This window comes from Lissotriton helveticus, chromosome 8 (genome assembly GCF_964261635.1).
Source record: "Lissotriton helveticus chromosome 8, aLisHel1.1, whole genome shotgun sequence".
Lineage (NCBI taxonomy): Eukaryota > Metazoa > Chordata > Amphibia > Caudata > Salamandridae > Lissotriton > Lissotriton helveticus.
Genome location: NC_136069.1, coordinates 843,416,888 through 843,444,168, shown reverse-complemented (window position 1 = coordinate 843,444,168; position 27,281 = coordinate 843,416,888). Strand labels below are relative to the sequence as shown.

At 39.3% G+C, this 27,281-nt stretch overlaps 1 long non-coding RNA gene across 1 annotated transcript in view; it reads left to right on the top strand.

Moving 5' to 3' along the window:
- The window catches only part of LOC144772948 (uncharacterized), a 75,546-nt gene extending 68,515 nt beyond the window's left edge, over positions 1-7,031 (top strand). Inside the window, exon 4 of the long non-coding RNA XR_013599878.1 lies at positions 2,913-7,031. This is a non-coding gene — a long non-coding RNA (uncharacterized LOC144772948). The remainder of the gene's footprint in view (positions 1-2,912) is intronic.
- Positions 7,032-27,281: the final 20,250 nt, after the last annotated feature.

Sequence of the window (27,281 nt, the reverse complement as noted above, 5' to 3'; positions counted from 1 at the left end):
TTGATTGTAAGTTTTTCAACGTTCTTGGTGCTTGGATTACAGCGCATTTCTCTAAGAAATTGTCTGCCAGGCTTTTGCCTTCACTTGATAATTCATATCCTAAAAACAGGACAGTTAGATGGGCAATTCGTGTCTTCTTAAAGTTGAATTTGTAATACTCTGCTGCGAACCCAAGTATTATGGTGTTCACTCTTTTCAAGTGAGTATCCAAGTCATCATCTGTTAGATAGATGTCATCGACATAAGATAATGCCTCTTCATCATACATTTGTAGTAACTCTGTTACTCTTGCTGAGAATAATCCTGTGCTTTTCTTGAACCCCATTGGGAGTCGACAGAATTTTTACTGCGAGCCCATTATTGAGAAAGCGGTCAAGTATCTGCTTTCAGGTGCTATGTTTTGACAAAAGAATCCATTAGAGATGTCTAATGTTGTTTTGTATTTTTTGCGCACTACGTTATTCATTAGTGCTGTACTGTGTGAATTTTGTACTGCAAAATGTTTGCAACATGAGTTTAGATGTCTGTAGTCCAAAACTAGACGATATGAATCGTCTGGCTTGGAGACAGGAAACAAAGGATTGTTCATTTGTGAGGTGCATGTTTCAATCACCCCCTGGTATTCAAGTTGATATAAGATCTCCCTGACCTGTTTTTTTGCTTCTTGCTTAATTGGGTACTGCCTCTGTGCAGTTGGTTGAGATTTTAACTGGATTTTGTGAGGAGGAGAGTCCTCATCCCATCCAACATGGTTTTTATAGAATGCAGGAGCCTGGGCTACTGCCCACTTTCTTGAAAGTGTATATTTTTTATGAATTGGAATGTGATTTGAGAAGGCAGGCATAATCATTTCTTCGCCATGAGGGCACTCCCTGACAAACTCCGGTGGCCAGTCTTTTTCAGCTAAAAGGATGTCATAGCCTTTGGAGAGGGTATCCCAAAATAGACCCCTTATTTTCCTAGTCTTATCTCCCTCTATACGTAATGTTAGTTCGTATATTTTATGAGGTTTGCTAACTCTGGTATCTGCAGTTTCCACCTGAATGAATTCAATCGTGTCCACTGTCTCCAGATGATTCATCAGGATCTTGCGAGCTATGCTCACTTCTGCTGCGCTGTCTAGCATTGTCTGAGCCCACTCTCCGTTTTTCAGCTGTGTCCTCAGTATCCTCGGCATGTTTGATTACTTTAATACTGGCTACCTTCTTTTTTGGAAATTGTATTTTTTTTACTTTGATGAGCAGGTTCCTTGTCTTTGGACTTGACGTGCTCTTCCCTGTGTTCTGACTGTCCTCTTCTTTCCGATTTCTGCAAGGAAGTCTGAAAAGATCGAGAGGGACGTGTATCAATATCTTGATATCTGTCAGGTTTCTTCAAAATATCCCTATTTCTAAGGTTGTATCTTTTCTCAGAGGGCTCCCTCTGGGGAGACTTGTGTCCTTGGTCCGGAGATCTTTATCTCCGCCGAGGAGACCTTCCTCTGGACTGGAATCTTTTTGCTTTTGGAGTGGATTGTTTATTTCCATCCCAGCTCTTTTTTGGAGTGTTTAGATTATTTTTAATAAATACCTTTTCAGGATTTTCAGTTAGTTGGGGTTTTACCGGTTTCCCACCCAAACTATCTCTTCCTAGTTCTTCATAGGATTTTTCTATGATTCTGGCAAGTTCAAATGGTTGTTCTGCTATATCTGTTTCTTTCAATTTCTGGCGGAAAGTTATGTCCTCAGTCGCCAATTGAACCAAGTCTCTATATGCCTGTGTTAATTCTTTTATTTTAACTAAGAGTTCTTCGCTTGACATTCTATTAATGTCAGGATGTGATGTGTAGCTGGCTAGAACCGGCCACGTTGCTCCTGGTCTACCTAGTGGACCGAGCCTGGTGATGTGATTATTATGTTTTAGGGCGCCTTTAAACCAGAGCAGGTGCTCTTGGTATTTTAATGGGATTTCCACCTCCTCGAAAGGAGTGTAGTCATCCGGAGGTTCCTCTATTTTGTAATAGTGGAACTCACGTGTGACAGCGTTTGCTGCTGGAAAGTTTATCCATGAATAGAATACCTCTGTCTGCCGATATTCATGTGCCTCAATTACGAATATGACTGTACCACCTCTCGGTGTCAGTCCATTTTCTATAAGTTTGAGTGTTATAGTTTTTCTTATGTTGACCGGGATGAGTATTGCATCCGGGTCTGTCTGTAGGAGACTTGTGTCTCGGGCGATTAAAGAACTCTTTACCCCAACTAGGTATGTACATCACACCCCTCGCTTGGACCAACTTAGATAGGGTATAATCAGAATTTATAAGACACCAAACGTACTAAAATATAATTCCATGTTACTTTAGTACAGGTATAAAGACACCACGTGAGAGGGTGTAAGCAAGAACAGCCTGAGTGTCGGCATTAGTTACAAAAGTTATCGGTATGTATTGGTGTGACCGATTCCATACATAATCAGTAATTTCAAATTATGAATTAAAAAACCCCCTTAGTAACCCTGTACTCTTTATAGGCGCAGTAAGATTACAGAATATACACTGGGCATATTTGGAAAAAGGCATCTGCTTTGATAGACATCCTTATTTAAAGGGTCAACTAAAACTCTATGAGTAAGTAATACATGATATATGGACGAACCGGCCAATATCTTCTTCCAGTATGGTATATAATTCCATGCTTTTCCTTTATAGAAAGTCAATGAATGAATAATACCACGGTGTGAGCGATTTCATGCGCAACGCCAAACGGAAATTGAAGAAGTCCTGAAAGTTAATATAAGGACTGCAATCCCTATACTTCAAGTAAGGGCATTCAATATATCAATAGTGAACACCACTAGACTAGTCCACAACTAGAACAAAAAAACTCTCTATAGGAACAATGTACTGATTATATTTATTTCTCTTTTTTTAGAAAGAAGTAAAAATCATTGGTTTTAATATTTCGTCTGTCCTGAGGAAGGTGCCACAAATGTAACCTACGCACCGAAACGCGTCGACAATGGGACTTTTTACTACATATGAACTGTTTGTATCGTGTATTTAATTTGATTATACAAATATTTTAAATCCGGTGTGACTCTGCATTAGATACCGTAACTTGGAATTGTTAGAAAGTGGTTAAGAGTGTAACAGAGCACCCTTTTTATAATTGTAAGTGTATTTACAAGGTTTACCAATGTAATATGTTTTTCTTTCTTTTAAAAAAAATAAAACTTTGAGAGTGACAAAGAATGATATTCTAGTGTGGCGTACTAATGGTAACTAAAACTATAATCATAAAGCAATAATAATTTATTTAAATGTGTAGGCCTCATGGTCACTAATTGAAAGATCAATACACAGAAAGGAATCTTTTTTGACAAAGTTCTTGATACCCAGTCCTTTCTGGTCCCTGGGATACTCTCTCTTTTTTTTGGAGATTGTTCTACAGCCTTTAGAGCTGGAGAGTGGGCGCTGTAATATAAAAAATTGACACTTTACGTACGTTTGGTTTTTCAGAAGACCAATTTAAACAATTCATAGGGGATTCATCAAAAACAATAAATTCCATGACACTTACTAAAAATGATAATGAGAGGTGGAATAAACTCTGGAACCTAAAGAAAAAGATGATAAGAACAGAATTACATTCTGAGTTCATAATTCAGTATTGTAGGAAAGGGATTATACCAGTAGGACTTCAAATTAGGAACGAACCAGGCCTGTTCGTTAATAATGAGAAGTTTAAGGAAAGCTGGACACTAATCGCGAACAGATGCAGTCGCGACTGGATGTTGCTCATAATAGAGACCGCACAAGCCATCATCATAATAGAGAGGGAGGAAATCGAGACCCTTGAAAAACAACTAAATGACAGTAGAGCGTTGGATGACGCTAAGAAAAAATTAGATGAGATAAAGGAGGACATTAGTGGATACCAGGAGTACATGATAAATAAAAAAACAAATAAGTTGCGTAAAGATATAGCTAATTATAAAATTGAAACTGTGTACCCATATATCCAAAAAGACTATTATGAGCAACCAGCACCTACAGAATATAATGGCAAACACTTTAGCTACAACAGGAATAGGTATCACAAAAGGAATGTAACATTCTCTGATACCTCCTATAACAGCTCTGAGTCAGAAGGGGATAACCATCAGGACTCAAGAAATAGAACTGAGGAAAGACAAGGAGGCCAGACAAACAGAGAATACCAACCAGTTTTTTTAGGCCAGCCACAGAGGCGACAACAACGAGGCTTCAGAGCCCGGGGGAGGGGACGTCAGGGCAACCAACAAGCAGGGGGAATGACAAGGAGACCATACATGCGGACCCGCAGCCAAAAGGAATGGGATTAACAGGAGAAAACCCTATATTCCCCAATCATGAACAGACAACAGAGGGAGAAGCCTTAAAAGCCCCAATAATCAACCTTTCAAACAAAGTACTAAGTAAACACGAAACTAGTGTCTTAGAAAAGGGTTTGGGTTTTGCCCCTAGCACAACAGGTTGTAGATTCAACATCGAAAGGGACGTAAGGGACATATTCAGAAAAATTAGAATCAGGAAGTTTTTCATGGGAAAAGAAGGCAGAGAAACCACCAACAAATCTGGCCTAAAACCTTTGTCCACATGGACACCCAATATAGGGATGGTAGGACCAGAGGTAGATATTTTTGAAAAAGCGGCGACTATTGGCCTAGAAAAGCTATTAGACACACAGGCATGGACTGAAAATAACTTATCAAAAGAGGAAAGGGATGCATTAAAATCCCTGTCTTCCTGTGACGAAATAACGATAAAACCTGGAGACAAGGGAGGCAGCAGAGTGGTTCTAAACACAGAAGACTATGAAAATAGAATGCTAATACTTTTAAATAATGAGTCACATTATAAATCTAGCAATGTGAGGGAATGGAACAATCTTAAGAAAAAAGTCCATGATGTTGTAAACTTTGCGAAAGAAGACAACATCATCTGTGAGGAGGAATACAGATTCCTGATAAATGAAAATCCTAAAGTCCCAGCACTATACGGGTTGCCTAAGGTGCACAAAAATTTGGAAGATCCTCCAATGCGCCCGATAGTGTCTGGAATTGAATCTTTGACTGAGCCTCTCAGTAAATACGTTGACCACTTCATTCAACCTTTGGTCACAAAATGACCCTCGTATATAAAAGATACTACTCATATGATCTCAAAAATAGAAGGGAGAGAGTTCAATAAAGACACACAATGGCTGGTGTGTCTTGATATTGAAGCGCTATATACAAACATCCCGCAAGAAGATACTGTTAAAATGATGAAGGACATTTTAGGCAATGAAAATGGCGACTTAACTTTGCAGAATACATTTATAATAGAATGTATAGAGATAATCTTAAAAAACAATATCTTTTTATTTAAACAGGACTATTATTGTCAGATCAAGGGCACCAGTATGGGAGCCACATGTGCTCCCAGCCTGGCATGCCTATATGTAGGTAATTTTGAGACTCAGCATATTTACAATGAAATGTGTCCTTTTTACGAGAATGTGAAGTGCTGGTCTCGTTTCATAGATTAAATTTTTTTTATTTGGGATGGCGAGGAAAAGGATTTAGATACCTTTTTAGAATGGATAAACTGTGGGGACCCAAACCTTAAGTTTACTTCCAATAAAAGTCAAGCAGCAGTAGACTTCCTTGATATTAAAATCCACGAAAAAGAAGGAGTCCTTAATGTAGACTTATTTGTAAAGCCGACTGACCGAAACACGCTCCTTCACCATAAGAGCTACCACCCCAGATGTCAAAAAGATGGGATACCTTTTAGTCAATTCCTAAGAATAAGGCGGAATTGTAGTGATAGAACGAGCTATGAAAAACATGCAGCCATTTTAAAAATCAAGCTCGCCCAGAGAGGTTACCCCAAACGCTTAATTAAACAAGCATATAAGCGTGCCAAGTACTATAATCGCGACAGTTTATTTGAGGCATCATCTAAACAAAAGAACTGCAATGAAGAAAAAATTATTATGGTAACTGACTATAATGGTTTCAGTAATAAAGTAAAGAATCTGATAAACAAAAACTGGACCATACTAAATAAAGCAGGAACAACACCAATGACTAAACCTATCTATGCGTACAGGAGAAACAAGACCATAAGAAATCACCTAGTACATACTTTTAAAGAGTCAAAAAGAGGAGGACAAAGAGATGTTGTGACCAATAATCCCATCAGGGGAAATTTGCCTTGTGGTTCTTGCACACATTTCAAGAATATCATTAAGACTGACAAATTGGAAGTGCAGGGCATAACCCACTGGATGAATGAACACGTCAATTGTCGCACTACAAATGTAGTGTACCTATTGTTGTGTCCATGTAATAAATGTTACATTGGAGAGACAGGGCGCGAAATGCGCCTACGTCTTACAGAACATCGCTCTGCGATTAGAAATCAAAAAAAGAATGCCCCTTTGGTTGAACACTGGATAGCTGAAAATCACAACATTGATGAAATTAAGTGGTTCATTTTGGAAAAGATTAAGATTTCAGTAAGAGGGGGTGACCTGAACAAAAAACGAAAGCAAAGGGAACAATTTTATATGTCTAAATTCAAATCATACTGTCATGGACTAAATTGCCGGGAGGAGTGGGATAGAATGATTCGATAATATTGCACATGTTGACATATCCCTCCCTTATGGAATTTGTGTGAAACCTGTACAATGTGAAAAACATGCTGTGATATTCCATGTAATGACTATTTGTCTGAACAGGATTGATTACTGTATTTGATTCAGTGAATAGGGTAATCGAAGTAGATCTGTTTTTTGGGAAAGAAATAAAAATTGCATTATATAACTGCACCATATGGCTGCAGTTAAGTTCGTGCCAAATAGTAAAAATTGACTCTGAGATAACAGTTACCAACATTTGAGTTTGTAAAGAAAGTAGTAGTCTGTATTTATATATGGTCAGGGTCCACAAGTAAAATGAGATATTGTTGTAAGAAACACTGAAATTAAAACCGGTTTTTCAAGTAAAAAAAAAAAAAATCTGAAAGGGTTAAATGTTTGAATTTATAAATGAAGGTTAATTATGCATTGTCTATATACAACAGGGAATAATGGTGAAATATAGAAGATTAATTAAAGTACAACTCGGAAAACGCAGCGAGCCTAGGTCTCGAACTCGTAACCATGGAGTCCCCAGAGGACGATGTATATTTTAAAAACATGATTAATTCGGCATCAACACATGGGCAAGGGTTTGCGCTAAATTTAGAAAAATAAATATATATACCGAGCACCAAGTCAGTGCGAAAAGCTAAAGAACAGAAGAATAGGAACCTAAGTAAAAAACTCCTAATGAATAGGGGGCTCGAACACGCAGCCCCGTAGTTCGTATAGAATTATCATCAAAAACTACCAAAATGGCGCTGACACACGGGTGCCACAAAGTTAAAACACAGTAAGTATAAAGTGTTAGCCACGATCTTAGAGTATTACCAACTCTCATATTTGAATAAATCTAGGAAACCAAGGCTTATTTTAGGGTCCCGTAAATGAACTACAAAGTGATGATGAAGATATAACTGAGAGTTCGGTAGTTTCCAACAATATCCACAGCTTTTAAACTACAACTATGGCGCCGGATATGTCCCGTAATTAATTGATTTGTACCAATTAAGGAGTCAATTGATACCCAATTAGACAAAGGTAAAGGTATTTAAGGCCCACGCTTTTGACTGATGTCATCAGAAGCGGTCAAAGCAGGAAGCCGTCGGAAGAAGGTCCGCGGAACGCCCGTAACTAGGAGGTGAGCATTCTGTCCCTGGAAATCAGGCAGCGGAGGGTTTTTTAAATAAGGAGTGAGAACATTTGCCCCCGGGATTAAGATCTCTGACCTCATGTCGATTTATGACCGCTAAAATAGCAAGCGTTTTGGGGCGGACAGTGTCAACATAGTATCTATTTTTGACTAAAACGGGTCTCATGTAAAAAGAGCTCTAGACTCCGTCAAAGCCTTAGTAGTAGCAACCAGTACCGGTTGCTGTGACACTGTGCAATTATGTGGATGATATAAGTAATGCAATATCAACCGATTTTTTAACTACCCCACTGAATATGATGTATTCATTGTTCAGGTTGGAACAGATTGAATTGAAAACAACTCTCCACCGGATAGTCAAACTTATAGCAGCCAAAGAAAACTAACAGCTGCACCTCGGGCGATTAAAGAACTCTTCACCCCAACTAGGTATGTACATCACACCCCTCGCTTGGACCAACTTAGATAGGGTATAACCAGAATTTATAAGACACCAGACGTACTAAAATATAATTCCATGTTACTTTAGTACAGGTATAAAGACACCACGTGAGAGGGTGTAAGCAAGAACAGCCTGAGTGTCGGCATTAGTTACAAAAGTTATCGGTATGTATTGGTGTGACCGATTCCATACATAATCAGTAATTTCAAATTATGAATTAAAAAACCCCCTTAGTAACCCTGTACTCTTTATAGGCGCAGTAAGATTACAGAATATACACGGGGCATATTTGGAAAAAGGCATCTGCTTTGATAGACATCCTTATTTAAAGGGTCAACTAAAACTCTATGAGTAAGTAATACATGATATATGGACGAACCGGCCAATATCTTCTTCCAGTATGGTATATAATTCCATGCTTTTCCTTTATAGAAACAATGAATGAATAATACCACGGTGTGAGCGATTTCATGCGCAACGCCAAACGGAAATTGAAGAAGTCCTGAAAGTTAATATAAGGACTGCAATCCCTATACTTCAAGTAAGGGCATTCAATATATCAATAGTGAACACCACTAGACTAGTCCACAACTAGAACAAAAAAACTCTCTATAGGAACAATGTACTGATTATATTTATTTCTCTTTTTTTAGAAAGAAGTAAAAATCATTGGTTTTAATATTTCGTCTGTCCTGAGGAAGGTGCCACAAATGTAACCTACGCACCGAAACGCGTCGACAATGGGACTTTTTACTACATATGAACTGTTTGTATCGTGTATTTAATTTGATTATACAAATATTTTAAATCCGGTGTGACTCTGCATTAGATACCGTAACTTGGAATTGTTAGAAAGTGGTTAAGAGTGTAACAGAGCACCCTTTTTATAATTGTAAGTGTATTTACAAGGTTTACCAATGTAATATGTTTTTCTTTCTTTTAAAAAAAATAAAACTTTGAGAGTGACAAAGAATGATATTCTAGTGTGGCGTACTAATGGTAACTAAAACTATAATCATAAAGCAATAATAATTGATTTAAATGTGTAGGCCTCATGGTCACTAATTGAAAGATCAATACACAGAAAGGAATCTTTTTTGACAAAGTTCTTGATACCCAGTCCTTTCTGGTCCCTGGGATACTCTCTCTTTTTTTTGGAGACTTGTGTCATCCTCTAGGAGACGAGCTGCTATTCTAGCGGTCTCCCTTTCTTCTTCACTTTCTGTCATTTTACTGACAGGAAGGTTTTTGTTGCAGATCAAGTTTCAAGGAAACAAAGATTAGGTGCACAATATTTTGGAACACTATCCTTCAACGTTGAATAAACCAAAAACCATACATAGAAGTCTCCTCCTACTAAGTTTCGGCGGATTTTAACCTTTGACCCACTCCAGACGTCTTCGGAGTATTTACGGGAGAAAGGGTCTGTGTGAAAAAGCACGACTGAGATACTCTAATGCCTTGCGTTAGATTTATCGCCTTACCAAACCGTTGGGCGCCATGTAGTGTAGTTCCTATATTCCCAATAGGCTCTGCGCATTGGAATAATATCTTCAGTAGAGTAGACGTAGGACAGAGGTTAACTAGGTCTGTACTGACGATATTAGACTTAAGTTTTGTGTGCCAGCTAGCTCAGAGTTCACTAGAAACTTTCTCGAATAGGCGAGGAGGAGTTTAACCTCCCTGGATAGACAAGAAGGGATTTAGTTTCTGACAACCATAAAACATGACAACTTTGCTCTCCCTGATTAAGAGTGTATCTCTAGAGTCGTGTGAAAACAAAAGACAGCTATTTCACTCAGTTAAAAGGTGCGTACTTAGTTTCACCAGATTGCAGAGAAAAAGAGAGACGGGCGTTTTCAATAAAAGGTGTTATTTATTGAGCAGTCTCTTTCCTCATACAAGAGAAATGAATTGCTACAATTGCAATACTTATAGTTAAGTAAAGTGCATATAGTAAAAGCAGGATTATAAAATAATACTGTAAAAGCATTGATATGGTTTCTTAGCCATATGATACTTTAAAATGGATAAAATAGATACATACATATATACAGTGACTAATCGTACTCAACTGGTGCTTCTAACTACGCCTACCCCGGTGTACCTGACCTAAGCCTAATATGTGGGAGGGAGTAAGTAAGTAGCAGTTTAAGTTAAGTTTTTTTGCCAAGGGTCTGACTCAAGAATTCTCTATAAGGGTTTAGTCAGTTCAGTACCTGGGTATTAGAAGGCAGGAGGGCTGGTATCTCTCTCTCAGGACTCGGTATCCCAGTCACCCGCAAGGGCAAGCTGGAAACGCCGGAGGCTGGATTTCTCCGCAAGAGAAAAGACAGCGTCTTTCTCAGCGCATCAAAAGGGAGGGGCAGCGTCCGTGGGCTCTCGCATCAGCTGGGCTCTCGGGCAAGTAGTCGCTGCTCCAGATTTACCACCACCGTGTGTTTGCTTAAGGCAGCGTTGGTATATTTATACCCGAGAGGTGCTGGGTTTGACGTAAGGATGGACATAAGACGTCAATAAAGATGTCACTAAGAACTGGTCGTTCTTACGGTGCTTTACAGGAGTTCTCGGACGAAATCAAAACAATAGCAGGCGGGGATTTCCCAGGTTGCTGGAGGCTTGGATTTGTTTAAGAACTCGGTGTGCCTTCTAGGGGGCTGGAGGAATAGTGCTTGCTTAATGTGACAGCATGCGCTATGACTAATTTATGAAACGGGTTTCTGTGCCGTTGTAGGGATATTATTGATTTATAACCGGACAAGGGCAAAGAATAGGAATATTGATACAGGTACCTAGATAAACACACTACAATATGGGACGGACGTTCACGCATCGCTCTTCCAAAATTAACACTTCCCTGGTATGATGGCAGCATAGCGCTTCCGGATATTCAAAGGTACTATTGGGCTTCCCAACTTGCTGCCATCAACCATGGGATGTATGGTCCGGCACTGAATCCAGCATTTGAAATGGATAGGTGGCTTCTTCCGGGTGGTGACTACTACAGGGCGCTTTACTCGGGGTCCTCCCGTTCACAGCTTTCGGGACCTACCGCTATAGCTGTGCGTGTATGGCATAACGCAACTGCGGCTATGGGTTGGAGCGATAGACTAACCGGCTCAACTCCGCTTTATGCCTCCGCAAAATTGGGTTGTCTATGGAAGACGAAGGGGTTTGACAAATGGGACACTATCGGTATTAGTAAAGTGCGTGATCTCTGGGTTAAAGGAGGGGTGAAGACCTTTTCGGACTTACAAGTGGAATATCAGCTGAGTGACAGGGAATTTTTTCCCTATGTTCAAGTACGCCATGCCTTGAATTCTGTGTTTCCTGTGGGTAGTGATATTCCGGAATCCTCCCCCCTCGAAGATCGTATATTGGATGGTCATGTGCCGGATAGTACCATCTCATTGTTTTATAAAAAAATGATTAATGACCAATCGAGTTTGCTTGATCGCCTTCGGGACACCTGGATTGCTGATGGTATTGAACTAGATGATGAGGACTGGCAATCCGCGATCTCCTCTCCCAGGGAGGTTGCTATTCCGGCCCGCCTCCAGCTCAAGATCCTCCATCGAATCTATGTCACTGGCCCCTGTCTGATCCATATGGGCTATTCCACGGATGGCTTATGTAGGCGTGGTTGTGGTCTCCTTGGCACATATCTTCATATAATCTGGGAATGCCCTGAGGTGGTGCGTTTTTGGAATCGTATACATGATGTGATGAGTGAAGTAACGGGTGTTGTGATGATGCCAGAAGCCCGGCAATGTCTGTTGAACGTATGGGGTCCAAATGATTATGATGTGTCGCAGCTTTGATGGGTGACTCTTGCCAATATGATCGCCAAACGAGATATTGCACAATTGTGGGGGTCCCCGAGGCCGCCTACAGTGACTGCCTGGAAAGAGAGTATGGACTGGTGCATGTTCAGAGAGAAAACGGTGTATATGGCAAGAGGCAGAAAAGGGGGGAAGATTTGGAACCAGTGGAACTCATACCGGGGAGATATCTGTACACCCCCACTCGCAGAGATTCCTAGTCCTACTCCATCACCCTGACCTGCATTCCTGCTATGCTATGGTATATTGTACTGTTTATATGCAATTTTGCCCTTGGGCCCCCCCCTTATCTGTATTTGACGAATTTTGTCTCCTGTTGTCGTACATCTCCCGTCCTCCTTGAGCACATGACTAATGGTTGTATTATCGCCATATTGCCTTGTTTGTTGGTTGATCTGTTTTATATAATAAAAAGTTACACAAAAAAAAGGGGGCTCCCTTATGTAAACAATGTGAAATTTGATTGGTCTTCTCAGCGCCATATTTCTATTCTTTGAATATGAAATTCAATTGTTTGATGGAAAAATTCAGTTTAGCTCTTAATTATTAATAAAGATTAATTAACTTTGTATTATTTTTTTATTTAAAGAGTATATCTTAGCTCTTTCTCCCTGTCCAACATCATAGTTCACATTTTTAGTTTCCGGACGGGATGTGTTAATTATTATATAAATATTTTAGAATTTAGCACTTGCACTTTATTCGCTTTTTGGTTGTCTACCAAAGGCAGGGCATTGTTTACATGGTGGTTTTCTAATTTTTTGGCCAACTCACAGGCAACGGTTATTCAAGTTATAGTTGTAATAATTAGGCCATCAATAGACTATATAATGGTTGGAAGAATATCCTAATAATGCCTTAATTTATGAATTTGGTGTAAATTATATGTATTTGTACAGGTATTAAATGTTCCAACTTTAAATTGATTTTAGCCTATGTAACCATTTACATTGCCAATGCTTGATGGTGAACTAGACGAGCATTAGAAGTCTTTATCAGGCTCATCACCAGTCAGGTGACAGCCTAGCACATGACGTTTACATTTGTTGGTTTCATACACTGGCGTTTTAGTGAACAAGGCGACTGGGATCACCGAAACGCGTCTCTTTGCACATGCAATTCACTTGACAAAATGAAATAAAGTAGTACCTGCAACTTCAAGCTCATCAAGTGTCGATTTCTCTGTGTAAGCCTGGGAAGCTGTTTGGAGTGTTAATGAGATATATATATATATTACCTACTGGCGGTCGCCAGTAGGTATATATAGTTAGGATTTTTTCTCTATGGGATTTTTGAAAATTCTATGTCTAATAACTTTGGCGTTTGTGGACGGAATTGGCTGAAATTTTCAGGAAAATGGCACATTTTGTTTCTGAGCAGCCCCTGAAAATTTTGGGGGGGTTCGTCAAGGAGGGGCCGAGAAAAAAGGGGGGTCCCAAAACGCGTTTTCCCCATGTTAATTTCCATAGGGCGGTTGGCCTCACTTTTAGCCCGAACGGCTGAATGGATTTGCACGAAACTTGGCAAAATTGTAGGGACTGGTAGCCCGATGTGCCTTTTGTAGGTCTCAATATATGTGCTCCAGTGGATTTTGAGAAATTAACGTTTAAAAAAAGATATATATCTGTAACAGCGGACCGGGCAGCGTCCCAGGACGCGTACTTTTCGCGCAACGGAGCTTTGTGAAGCGAAGCTGATTGGTTCTCCGGCGTCTGTCAACATTCCAAACAGTCCGTAGCGGCCGCCATCTTGTCTCTCGGTAGGATCGAGAGACAAGAGGAGGCCAAAGCGAAGGGGCAAATGACCATAAGGGGGAATAGTAGATCCTCGCTGACCCCCTACGTTTGATGTGGAGGTTTTAAAAGGGCCCCGCGGGGCAAAAAAAAATAAAATAATAATAATCGAACGGCTGAATGGATTTGCACGAAACTTGGCAAAATTGTAGGGACTGGTAGCCCGATGTGCCTTTGCTAGGTCTCAATATATGTGCTCCAGTGGATTTTGAGAAATTAACGTTCAAAAAAAGATATATATCTGTAACAGCGCTCCGCTTCGCGTACTTTTCGCGTTACGGAGGTTTGCGAAGCTGATTGGTTTTTCGGCGTCTGTAAACATTCCAAACAGTCCGTAGCGGCCGCCATCTTGTCTCTCGGTAGGATCGAGAGACAAGAGGAGGCCAAAGCGAAGGGGCAAATGACCATAAGGGGGCATAGTAGATCCTCCCTGACCCCCTAGGTTTGATGTGGAGGCTTTGAAAGGGTCTCGCAGGGCAAAAAAATATATACCGTTTTTTTAGTTTTTTTGCGTGGAGTGCGCCCGGTTCGCGAACCGGGAAGCGTTCTGGGGAGCGTACTTTCTTGAAAATTAGTGAAAAAAGTTAGAGTAAAATAATAATTGTGAGTGATCAGATGTAGGGTAGCTCTGAGAAGAGCTTTTGGGTTTATGGTACATTTAGGTACTTATAAGTAGGTACCAATGCACAGTCTTAAATTCAGAGTGAAAACTCTGTTGCCCTCATCTGAGAAGTGAACTCCATCTCCTCTGTAGATATCTTGCATGTAGTAACGCAAGTTATTGTTGTACAGGGAGCCCATTCCATGGTCTCTCATGTAAGCTGAAACAGATTTGTTTACATGCTTCCTCGATTTCTCAATTTGTGGACAAAATTGGTTCGACCACCTCCATTTCTGTCTTTGGCATATATTTGAATATACCAAGGCAGTCTGAGGAAAAAGTGCCATCAATTGCTCAAAGGTGTCCTTTAAAAGCATTTCCAGACCTACCCCAGTCAAAGTGCCCAAATCATTACCTCCACAGTGCACAATTAACAGGTCAGGTTTTGGCAAATGCATAAAGGTTTTCACCAATGGTATCAATTGGTGACATTTTAATCCTCTGTGGCCAAACCACTTAATTTCCACATCTTGTAAATTGAGGTTAGGTAAATTCCTGTTTTCAGCGTACCTTTGAGCCCAATAGATGTAACTATGTCCAACAATCCAGACAGAAAACATGGTGAGAGAAGGTTCTGCTGCAGTCAGATGAAGTGTGGCAATGAAATGGCAGTTGAAAAAATGAGAGTGTAAAATGAAAAAAACTGAGGAGTTTCTGTGTTAATGAAGCAGTAAGAGTGATTGGTGGATTTTGATTGCTGAAAACAAAGTTAGTGTGCATGGATGAGTTCGTTGAAAGATGTATTTTGAGTGGCAAAGAAAAAATCATTAAATGAAAGAATGCTCTGGATATGCAGGTGCACTGAGAGTTCAGAGTTCAATTGCAACATTGTTGTGTGAGAGGTCTTGCAAGAGGTGGTTGCTATGCAGAAAAAGCAGAGAGGGGGGAGAGGGGGGAAGGGTTTTGCTTTGAAAAAAAGTGAGGGAAGAGTTTTGATTGGGTGACATGAGAGATATGTGTGAGGAATTACAGCATTTCTGTGCTTTTGATAGCTGCAGACTCTGGAGTGCATACCTTTTGCTCTGCTGAAGACAAATTGGTGTGTTTCTGAGACTGTTTTGAAACTCAAAGTATTTGCTAAGGTGAGAAAAGATTTCTTTAATTTAGATAGAAAATAGTGTGCTTTAAGGAGAAAATTATGAAGAAAGTTGTGTTTTTCAAATGTTGCTTTGTCTCAAGTGTTTCACAAATAGATTTTGTTTCTTTGAGAAATTGTAATTGGAGAAAATGTGAAGTATTAGTACTGACAGGGCTTTTATGTGCATAGGAGCTGTGGAGTGTTTTCAAATTATGACTTGTAAATCGTTTTTGAGAAAAAGCAATGGTTTTAATATTGATGAGAAGGACATAATGGTGTCTGCTTCTTTATAAGGTAATTGAGAGTCTCTGATGTTATTTTTCCCATTTCAATGTAAGAAGTTTGTCTGTGGAGCAAATTGCTTGTAAATATGCTCCCACCTGTGCATGGCAAATTTAGATTTTGAATGTTTCCGTTACATAGGCATGTTAAAGGTGACTGAAACATGCTGCAAAGGCAATCAAAAAATGCTTTTATGTGTCTTAAGGACATTTTAAGTCATTTCCCCATGTGCAGTGTTTTCAAATTATGAGTTGAAAATCGTTTTTGAGGTAAAGGAATGTTTTCAAAATTTATGTGCGCCATATGACCCCAAATTTCTTTTTCAGGGGTGCAGCAGGGTGTTCTTGAGACACCCCTGCACCGTCGGAAAAATTCGTAATTTGCGATGAGGTAATTGCTAATCGCAAATTGCACCTTTATTCCTATGGGCCTCCTGCTGCATGGAAATGAATGGGTAATTTGTAATTAGCAAATAGGTCATCGCAAACTAGGAATGGTAAAGAATCGCTATTTATTCCTTAAAGTTCGCTATTTAGGAAATGCAAAAAACTTTGATGATACATATGGCGGTTTATCTCTAACAAGATAAGAAGCATAGGGATAGATTTATGATGACTGGCGCATCACCAGGGATGTGTTAGTCATTCTGTGCCGCTGTTCCGACACCCATGGTGTGCTGCATTTACAATGCGGCGCATCATGGGGCAAAAACAGCACAGATGCGTGACGTATTTGTGCCGTAAAGTTGGCGCATTGCTGGAGTTGTATCGCAAGTGTGATGAAGCTCCAGTAAGGTTGAGGGGTGCCCCTGTCGCAGGGTTTCTGTTCTGACACAGAACTGTGGACAGAGGATTGGAACCTCGGCGAATTAGGGTGTCCCAAAACTCACCTTAGTAATCAAAACCCCTTAGCAAGCTAGGTACAGTGTCACATTGGATATAACAAACTCTCAATGTTTAGACAATCCAGAATATGAACTTATAGTACCTCAGGATACGTGGAACTCATGAACAGTCGGTCGTTATATATTTCTTAGAAACGAGAACATGGAGTTAAGAAGAACACATGTGTATTTGAAATGTTTATTTACTAATGCCGTCTTCTCAGGCGTAGTATCTTAGATTATACAAGTACACATATTATCAGTAGCAAAATTACCAGCATAGTCAATAGTACATAAAAAGTGAATGGTGACAGTATGTTAACATGCTGTAAATGAATAAGAGTTAGCAACACTTATAAGCAGCCGCGGGCCGTGGAGGGAGTTACGGTGGGGCAGGGAGGCGGGGAGGGGGAGGGGCAGGGTGGAGAGGGCTCCACCCTGCCCCTCCCCCTCCCCGCATCCCTGCCCCACCGTAACTCCCTCCACGGCCCGCGGCTGCTTATATCTCACCCTCCCTAATACACATAATATATTATTTGCTAAGAAGGTCTCTTTGTGTTGGTTTAGGGCGTGCCGATACTTTAGTGTCTTAGATTTGAAGGAATCACATCAGCATAGAAAAGATAATCCATATGCCGTGCTTAATATCGCCAACGGCATTGTGCCATAATATTCTAGCATGCGATTGCGGAACAGTGTCAGCAGCTGCAGGGCGGGAGCTTGCACAGGAGGGACATCCATATTTAAAAATGTAAAAAAGCACAAGAGCGTCCGCTGGTAATGCAAGTAAAAATGGGAATCCACGAAGCAGAGTGGAAAAAATAGAATGTAAGAAAGCAGGGATGACTCCAAAGATTTTCTCAAATGAAGTCACGAGACCACTGGTAACAACTTTAAAAAAGTGCGCCAGGCCCTTTGTGGAGGACACGTTAGAGATAGTCCGAACCATCTTGCTGAAATGGAAAGGCGAATCTGTATTTAAAAGGGTCTGCACCTCTGTACGGGTGTTCGCTGTGTGAAGCACGAAAGTTTCACGGGCCGAACTCAAGGCCACCTCTCTCTGAGACAAAATAGCTCTTATTCTTGCCATGCCGTTGAAATGTGCTCCCAAGGTTGGTATTTGTGGCCAGATTGAAAACTCCCTATGTTCATGTGTGGGAGGAAATAGAACATTTCTGCAGCAAATAACCCGTTCATTTACTGTTACGATAAAATGAATACTTTTAATTAACCCAGAACAATCTTCATTATTGAGCATCAAATAACTACCATTTTCCAAGAACTTGAACGTGGGGATGATAGCAGGAACTGGTGTGCCTTGCAACACGCAAGCCATATTTGGTCGGTGTTTGTTGCATGAACCGTGTAACTGTATGTGCCTACACATTAGTGAATGATCTGGCGTCTCAGTGCATTCCTCTCCATTCAGATAAAGTTCTTGATCATCTTTGAAAATCTGTATGTGTATGGAAGCGACCAGACTTCATGAAGAAAACCACTACCTAAAGGTTAATAACGACCTATTGGTATATATTTCATACAATTTGAAAACTTATATAAAGCAAAAGGCAGCGTTATTAAACCGTGGATAAGGCACGTTGCCAAAGCACTCAACCTTTTGGATTTATACTGGAAATGTTAAAGGAAGAATTACGGAGTAGGGCCTGTAAATCTTTAATAGACAACGAGTAAAATTACTCCAACCATCATATTCCTCTAACTCCGGGATAGTAGGGGTGTTTAATTTTTTAGAAGTAGCCAATCCAAAGCATTTGGTCTGGGAAATTGTTTCATTCACAAACAACATATGTTTTGGGATGAGACATGCACGGTGGAAAGCCTCAGTGCCTTGTACCTGCCAGGTTCGTGAACCCCAAACTGATGTAGATCCTGGATATTTTTACTCTGTATTACGTTAGCATGGTCTCATTACTGGTTTAAACGCCATTTTTCCTTTTTTGTAACTTCTGCACACGACACTTAGTTGTTGCTTTAGCTTTCAGCCTACCTGCGTCAAGATCTATGCCTGCTTCAAGCAGGCGCAGGGTTTTGATGTAGCTTTGTCCTATCTGATTGTAAATGCGGCACACCGTGGGTGGCAGAGCAGCGGTGCACGTTAACTGGTGCATCCCTGGGGATGTGCTAGTTAATATAAATCTGCCCCTTTACATTTAATTATGTGCAGGGGACACAGAGTAGGTGAGGTTTATCCAAGGTTAAGAAGAGATGAGTCCTGTTCAGTGAAAAATTGGAGATAGGCTTCAGTATATTATATACTTAAGTAGTGTGTTAAGTTTTTGATGACTGTTATTAATTTACTGTTGGGTAATAGTGGTTAATAACATTTTTTATTATATTTTACCACAGATTCAACTGCAGATTATTTCAAGATTTTAGGATGCCTAGCAAAGAAAGAGTAAGAAAGGCTGCAAAACGTCAAAGACAGCAGGACCATGGAATAATGCAGCAGTCCTCTAACAAAAAGATTTGTCAAGTCACCAAGAAAGCACCGGGTAAGAGTCGAAAAACAGTCATAAGAAATATGTGTAGTAAAAAAAATATTACTACAGAAAATGTTTCAGTCCAGAAAAGGAGAAATAATTCAAATGGTAAGGAAAGGCCAATGAGAAATGTTACTGCTAGAGTAAGAGATAACTCTATGCATGAAAGTAGAAGGAAACAACAGTTTAGGGATATTCGTAAACGAATGTTCCGCAACAGGATAATTGGGAATTTGTTAAAAAATATTAAGAAAGGTCAGCAGAAAGTGGTTTTTTATAAGAGAAAAAAAATAGTTGAGAAAGTTATTGATCAGGCATTTGAAATTAAACGTAAGTTATTTATTTTGACAATCAATAGAATTAGGAAGCTAAACAAGGTAATTTATGATTTCAAAAGAAATAGTAGATGGAAGAGAATAGTTAATCGTAGTAATTTTTGTGAAGTTTTTTCTGGAGAATGGATGCATAGTTCAAGCTCTGAGGCATTTTTTAATGAGGAGAGTTATTTCCAGGATAATGATTTGGTGCATGCAGTTGACACCAGTGGTCGAGCTTATGAAGTGAAAGATGGTTGTCCAGTTGAAAAAGAAAAACTTGTGAGAACAGAGATAGAAGAGGTGTTAGGTAATGAGGTTTTAGGGAGACGTCCTAAGGGTCCTGTGTACACCTGGAAGTGTAGTAGTATTTGCAGTGTACGACAGGATTCCATCAATTTGCTTTGTGATTTTATACGGTCATTTAGTAAGAAAAGTTTGAAGCAGAAAATGAAGTTGTTGCAAGAATTAGATCCTTGCAGAGTGAGAGAAGTGATAGGTTTGCATGGTCATTCACTGGCTTGTCTTTCCAGGAGAGTATGCCAGAGTGTTTTTCATCATTTCAGGATGCTAGCAGTGCATCATAATAAAGTGAGGAAATTAGTTAGAATGTTGTATTATGCTAAGAGTCCAGCAATTATGCTTAAACAATTATGCGCTTCTCTTTTGCATGGTTCTGAAATAGATGTGAAGAATATATGTGAAGAAATTGAGTTTTGTTACTTTGGAAGTAAAGAGGAGAATGTTGAAATTGACCAAGAAGAAGAGAGTAATGTGGAAGATAGTGTACAGGTTTCCAGTATAGATAATTTCCAGAGGGAAATTGCGACGTTTGAGGTGAAATCAAGTGAGAGGCCAAATTTCACTTGTGTGTGTTGTCAACGCACTTATTATAAGAATCAGACTAAGTTAGTGGATTTATATGGAAAAAGTGAAAGGGAAAATAATAGTGAATGGAAGGATTTTACAACATACTTGATGGTAGAAAATTGTTTTGATTTGGGATTGGATCAACGTGTGTGTACTTATTGTTGTAACAAATTAAATCAAAACCAGATGCCTGCTAGAGCAGTTCATAATAATCTGGAATTGGTTGAGATTCCTTCTGAATTGAAGGATTTAAATACTTATGAATCTATTTTGATTCAAAGTATCCATCCCTTTCAGGCTATTGTAAGAATGGAGCCAAAGACAGGGAAATTGCCTCCATCAGATTTACAGAGAGGATTAAAGGGAAGAGTTGTTTATTTGCCTCTAGATTTGAAGAAAAACATTAACACAATTGGAGTAGAAAAAGTGGAAGAGGAACCTCTTGTTATCTTAGTTAATGGGGTTCCGACAAAGAATAAGAAAATATGGCAAGATTTAGTAGATGTTAGGAAAGTCAAAAGGGCAACATTGTATTTGAAAAAATATAATAAATACTATAAAAATGTATATGTTGCAGAAGAGGAAGTAAGTGAGGAAGAGGATAGCGATTTGTGTGCTGGTCAAATTGAGAAAGTAGAACCCTGTACTAGTGAAGAAATATATGAACATTATAGTGTTCATCCTTTGCATTCCAAGGAAGTCATGGGGAATGCTATTGAGTTGTTTCAAATGAAACAAGCGAAAGGGAGTCCCATTAGTGTTTGGGAGGAAAGTTTGGAAGCTCGGTGTTTCCCACAGCTTTTTCCAACAGGTCAGGGAGGAAGATATGATGAGCGACCTCATCAAATTCCTGCTTCTGAATACCGGACTTTGCGATTGTATGCAGGAGATCCTAGGTTTCGACAATGCATTCCTTATTTGTTTCATCTCCTGTTTGAAAGCGATCTGTCTGGACTGTCATATGCAGTGAACCACATCTTGAAAAGTGGTATACACATGCAAAACATCTCGGCAAGTGACTTTATGGATAAAGTCAATGTCCAAGACAGTATTTTGGATTCTCACCTGATTAATCTCATGGCGTGTCAGCGTGGTACTAATGAGTACTGGTACCGTCGTCATGGTGATTTAAAATGTATGCTGAGGAACTTAGGAACTCCCACATGGTTCCTCACTTTGAGCTGTGCTGAGTATGGCTGGGAAGACTTACTTGAATTTCTACGAGAGGCAAATGCTAACGTAGAAAACATCGAATTCAAGACACCCGGAGAACTGTGCTCTTTGGATCCAGTCAATGTATGTAGGTACTTCAATCATAGATTTGAAGGTATGATGTCTTTCATCATGAATAAGAAGAATCCACCTCTTGGAGAGGTGTTGGATTTCTTCTGGAGGAAGGAGTACCAAGCAAGAGGTGCTCCTCATATACATATGTTGCTGTGGATCAAGGATGCACCTAAACTTGGAACGGATGCAGACGACTCAGTGATGAGTTTCATAGAACAGTATTCTACGTGTGCTGTTCCAAACGCAAAGGAGAAAAAAAGCCTAAGAGAAAAAGTTCTACGTTTCCAAAGCCATCGATGTGGAAAGTACTGTCGTCGTAAATTCCGGAACAAAGACAAGTTCTACACCAAATGTCGTTTCGGCTTTCCACGATCGGTGATTTCTAAAGGAAGAGTGAACAGTTTGATGTCTTCGCTGCGACATAATGTGATGAAGAAATCACCTAAAAACACATACAATTTGAAGAGGAACGAAGAGTCTAAGTACATCAACGACTACAACCCGGTGATTTTGTCCATGTGGAATGCTAACATGGATATACAGTTTGTGGCTGATAACTGTATGGCTGTGGCTCGGTATGTGACATCTTACATCACCAAAAAAGAGAAGACAGAATTGAAGGATATGTGGGAGGACATTTCCCATGAAAAGAGCCTCAGCAAGAAGTTGTACAGTTTCAGTCTGAAGATGTTGTCGCATCGAGAAATCGGAGCTTACGAATGTTCTGACCGGTTGTCTTCAGCAAGTCTCTATGCCAAGTCCAGGAGTATCGTTTGGGCGAGTGTTGGTCTTGCTGCAACGCGTAATCGAGTTCTGAAACCTGTGCGGGAAATTGAGTATTTGGCGGAAAAGGAGCCAAACAGTACCGACATTTTGAAGAGCAACATGTTGGATACATATTATCCAAATCGAAGCAGTCACCTCGAGAATGTTTGTCTGTATGAGGTTCTGCAAAATTACATATTCAAGAGGAACATCAAAGAAGATACTGAGAAAGGAGTGTATGCTGTAATAGGAAGTGAGGGATGTCTGGTCAAGCAAAGAAAATGCCACTTGATAAACCATCGAAAATTGAGTGGCGAATCTCCTGCAAAAAAGGAGTTTTTCTATTTAGCACTTTTGCAACTTTTTAAGCCTTGGCGTGCAGAAGAGGAACTGCTTGGAGATTTCCTTTGTTACGAAGACTCATTCAATGCTGCCAAGGATACCATAGAATGTCCTGCTTTTCCAAAATATGTAGAAATGTTGAATGTGGAAATTGAGCAGGAAGCAACGATTGCAGCCGAGATTGCCAGAGACAGTTCTCAGGACAGTCAGAGTTCTGCTTCATTGAGTCAGGATCCACTAGGAGGACCTCTTATCGAAAATGAAGCTGCCACTGCTATGAATGAAGTGGAAAGAGCCATGGCACATGCTCAGGAGGATGCGGTTAACTTAGAAGAGTTGGAAAGACAACTCAACGTTGAGCAGAGGAAAATATATGACGAACTTACCATGCAAATTGATCATGGATTAAGTCATGACAAGAAAGAGTGCTCATGTACGTCGTTGAAGCCTGTCCGACTGTACGTGAGTGGAGAAGCGGGAACTGGAAAAAGTTTCCTTATTAAAGCAATTTCATGTTATTTGCAGGAAAGGACAGAGTCATCGCTGTCTTGTGTTGTCACCGCTCCAACTGGACTGGCAGCACATAACATTAAAGGGATTACTTTACATCGTTTACTGATGCTGCCAGTGGAGCATGACAACAAATTAGAATATCACAAGCTATCTGGAGATGCTTGTTTTGAAGTTTCAAGAGTCTTGAGGAAAATGAAACTTCTTATCTTTGACGAAGTAAGCATGGTTTCCAATGTCATGCTTGCCTTTGTGCATTTGAGAATGCAAGAAGTTCTCAAAACAGAGTATGATGTGTTATTTGGTGGCAAACACATCATTGTTTTCGGAGATCTTCTGCAGCTGACACCAGTGAAAGGGCAACCTGTGTTCAAAATGCTCACGCATGAAGATACCAGGAAGTGCTTAGGGAGTATTGGCAACGTCAATATATGGTTAAACTTCAATTATGCTGAACTGCATGAAAATATGCGTCAGGCAAAGGATGAAGTTTACAAGACTATTCTACAAGATGTTAGAATTGGAAAAGTGACCGAGCATGGGAAAGAAGCTTTACATGCACGATTACTGACAAATTTATATCCAGACGAAGATGTTGTGCCTGAGAATATTTTTCAGAAAGTTACTGAGAAAAAATCTGGAATATGTTTGATGCCAACTCTTGCAGAATGTGCCAAATTCAACAACAAAATGTTGCATTTAGAAAAGCAAGAGATTGTGAAATTGGAAGCTATTGACAGAGTAGAGCATATGGGATCAACAATTATTTTGTCTGAGAATCTGAAAACAAAATTGGATTCATTAGAGAAGAGTATATCTAAAACTGCGGGTTTTGAGAAGACTCTGAATGTGTGCTTGAACTGCCGTATAATTTTAAGAAGGAATTTACATGTTGAAAGAGGTCTGGTAAATGGATCAATGGGTAATGTTGTTGATTTTGTGAAATACAGAAATAGAGATGGAATTGAATTTTTAAAAATTAAATTTGATGGCATTGAGGAAGTACAGCTAATTGCTCGTTGTTCTGCTAGATTTTTGCTTGTAAAAGACTTATATGTTCGTCGTAAGCAGTTTCCTGTTTGCTTGGCATATGCGGTGACAATCCATAAATCGCAAGGTTTAAGTGTAGACTGTGCATTGGTGAATATTGGCAGTTCTGTGTTCAAGGAGGGTATGGCATATGTGGCATTGTCACGAGTTAGGACTTTATCGGGATTGTACTTGATTGAGTGTGATGTCACAAACATTTGTGCGGATCTAGATTGTGTTAAGGAATACAATAGGTTGAGAAGAGAGTATGCGCCACATTTGCCTCAGTATCCTTTGTTTGAGAAACGTGTGGTAGGCCGGAAACGAAGAAATGTGACCAATACTGGGGAGGTTGTAGCAAAAAGACGAAAAGTCGATGAACCTGAAATTATAAGCAGAAACAAAAAGGATTCTGTTGAAGATGTTGTTGGTTTTCAATTTGAAAACAGTTCTGGTGTCAACTGCTATGCTAATGTAGTGGTTAATGTTTTGTTTTCTCTACAAAATGTAAAAGAAGAGATTGTGATCAATTCTGATCAAAGATTTTGCAGTTTGTTAAATTCTGTGTTAGAGAAATGTAGCACTGATAGAACAAACATAGAAAGTGTGTCTGAAATTCGAAATCTGTTAGACAGATGTTCAGGCCAAACACAATTCTCTCAAAATAGTCAGCAAGATTGTCAGGAGTTTTTAATGTATATGCTTGATGTATTGCATGCTGAAGGTGTAGATGTAGATCACCTGTTTGGGCTTTCTTATCAATGGCAGCATGACTGCGAGAACTGTAGGGTATCAAGTAGTACTAGTGTAGACTCAGAAAGATTTATATATTTAACTTTGCCAGACAGTAAATCAGTCTCTTTTAATAAGCTAGTAAAAGCAGCTGATCACAATATGGAGTGTAGGCAATGTAAATCTGAAATGATGTCCACATTATTTATACGAACATATGGCCAGTATGTCATTTTAATGTTCCAACGATGTAGGCCTGATGGAACAAAATTGACAACTTTAATTAAAAATGTTGTGGCTTCACAGTTGTCAATATCAGGAAGGACTTTTGTAACTGTAGCAATTATATATCATGATGGTCCTTCAATAACATCAGGACATTATACAGCTTATTTAAAGTGTAGAAATGGCTGGTCATTCTGCAATGATTCTGTTTTAATTTTCAAAAAAAAATTGCCATATGACCTTAAAAACTCTTACCTGGTGTTTTTAAAACCAAAATTTTAGGGAAAGAATCTCGGGATGTGCTCTGAGGAATTTCAAGAAGTTCTCATGGCTCCTACACTATTTGGCCTTGAGGATAAGTGTAGTACAGAGACATAACTTTTTACCATAACACTGGACGTTATTGAGAAATACGTGCACTTTGAATGAGTTCAGAAAAACTATTTCTTTTTATAAGCTAATTGAAGCAGCCAATCAAAACATGGAGTAGAGGGAATGTAAGTCTGCAATGCTGTCTACTGTTTTACATTGCTTTGTGATTAAAAGTGATGTAGAGAATTAAATAATTGTACTAGTCATAAAGGTAGTGTAAGTCTGCTTCATAGTAAGCAGTATCAGTGTGATAGGAAATGTAGAACATGATTGAGCAAGAAGGGGAAGATATTACTAGTCCAGGATTGTGTAAATGATCTTCAACATTTTAATGCTGAAAGTTGCGGAAATGCGAAAAGACGGGATTGGCTAACAAGAAATCCAAGAGTTATACATGGCTCCGACAAGATTTGGCCTTGTGGATACTTGTGGTAGAGAGCAAGAAGTCATTTATTGTATGTAACATGTTTTTGAAAACGATGGAGGTTTTCTTTCAGAAAGTGGCGGGTTGAAAGTAATAACAGCACAACAGAGTGTAAGCTGTTCATAGGACATCCTTGGCCGTCATGGAAAGTAAGTTAACTTTAAGGAGTTCTGAATTCTGATTTGTAATGTTGTATGGTTTTTTTAAACACAATCATTTTGATTGTGTTTTTTTTTCCCCGCTGTTATATGATGAATACCTTCAAGTCACTGTTTTAGTGAAATTTGATACATTCTGAGAACAGCAAAAATAAACCATTTAACATGTATAATTAATTCTGTTCTGTTTGCATTTATGATGTACATGTAGAACTGTGTAGGAGGCATGGAGAAGGTGAGGCTTCTGTAAGTGTCAAAGTTGTTGCATACAGTGCTCATATTCTACGTAGTCTTTTATATTTCATTACTTTCACTGTTTCTGACTGATCTAAAAAATTTTTTTAAAAAAGAACAGTAAGTATAAGGGAAGGAAACAGACAGTTATGTTAAAAGAAACACAGCTATAGGGAATAAACTAGGGATACTGTTACCCGCAATCCTCTGCTGATGATGTCACTGAGCATGTCATGAATGATGTAATATGTGACATCATCAGCAGTGGATTACGGGTAATAGTATCTCTAGTTTACTCCCCTATAGCTGTCTTTCTTTTAACATAACTGTCTGTTTCCTTCCCTTATACTTACTGTTCTTTTTTTTAAAAAAAAAATTTTGGTTCGCTTCCGGTTCGCGTACCGGGGAGCGAACTGGGAAGCGAACTAAGAGAAATAGAGGTTGGCACAGTTGCAAATATTGTACCAATTTTTTAATAACTGGGAGGTAGTTCTGAAAAGAACTTTTTTTAAATTGTTTTTGTTTTATATTTTTTTATTATTTATTATTTTTCTGTACTTTTTTTGAATTTTTCTGAACAGTTTTATATTTTTTTTGTTTTTTTTCGGAGGGGGCAACGAAAACGATTCATTGTAAAGGGCTCAACAGGAGCAAGAAAAAAAAAAAAAAAGTTTGGGGAGTTTTGGACAAACATGAGCATGATTGTCAATAGCTCTGTTGATCAGAGTGAT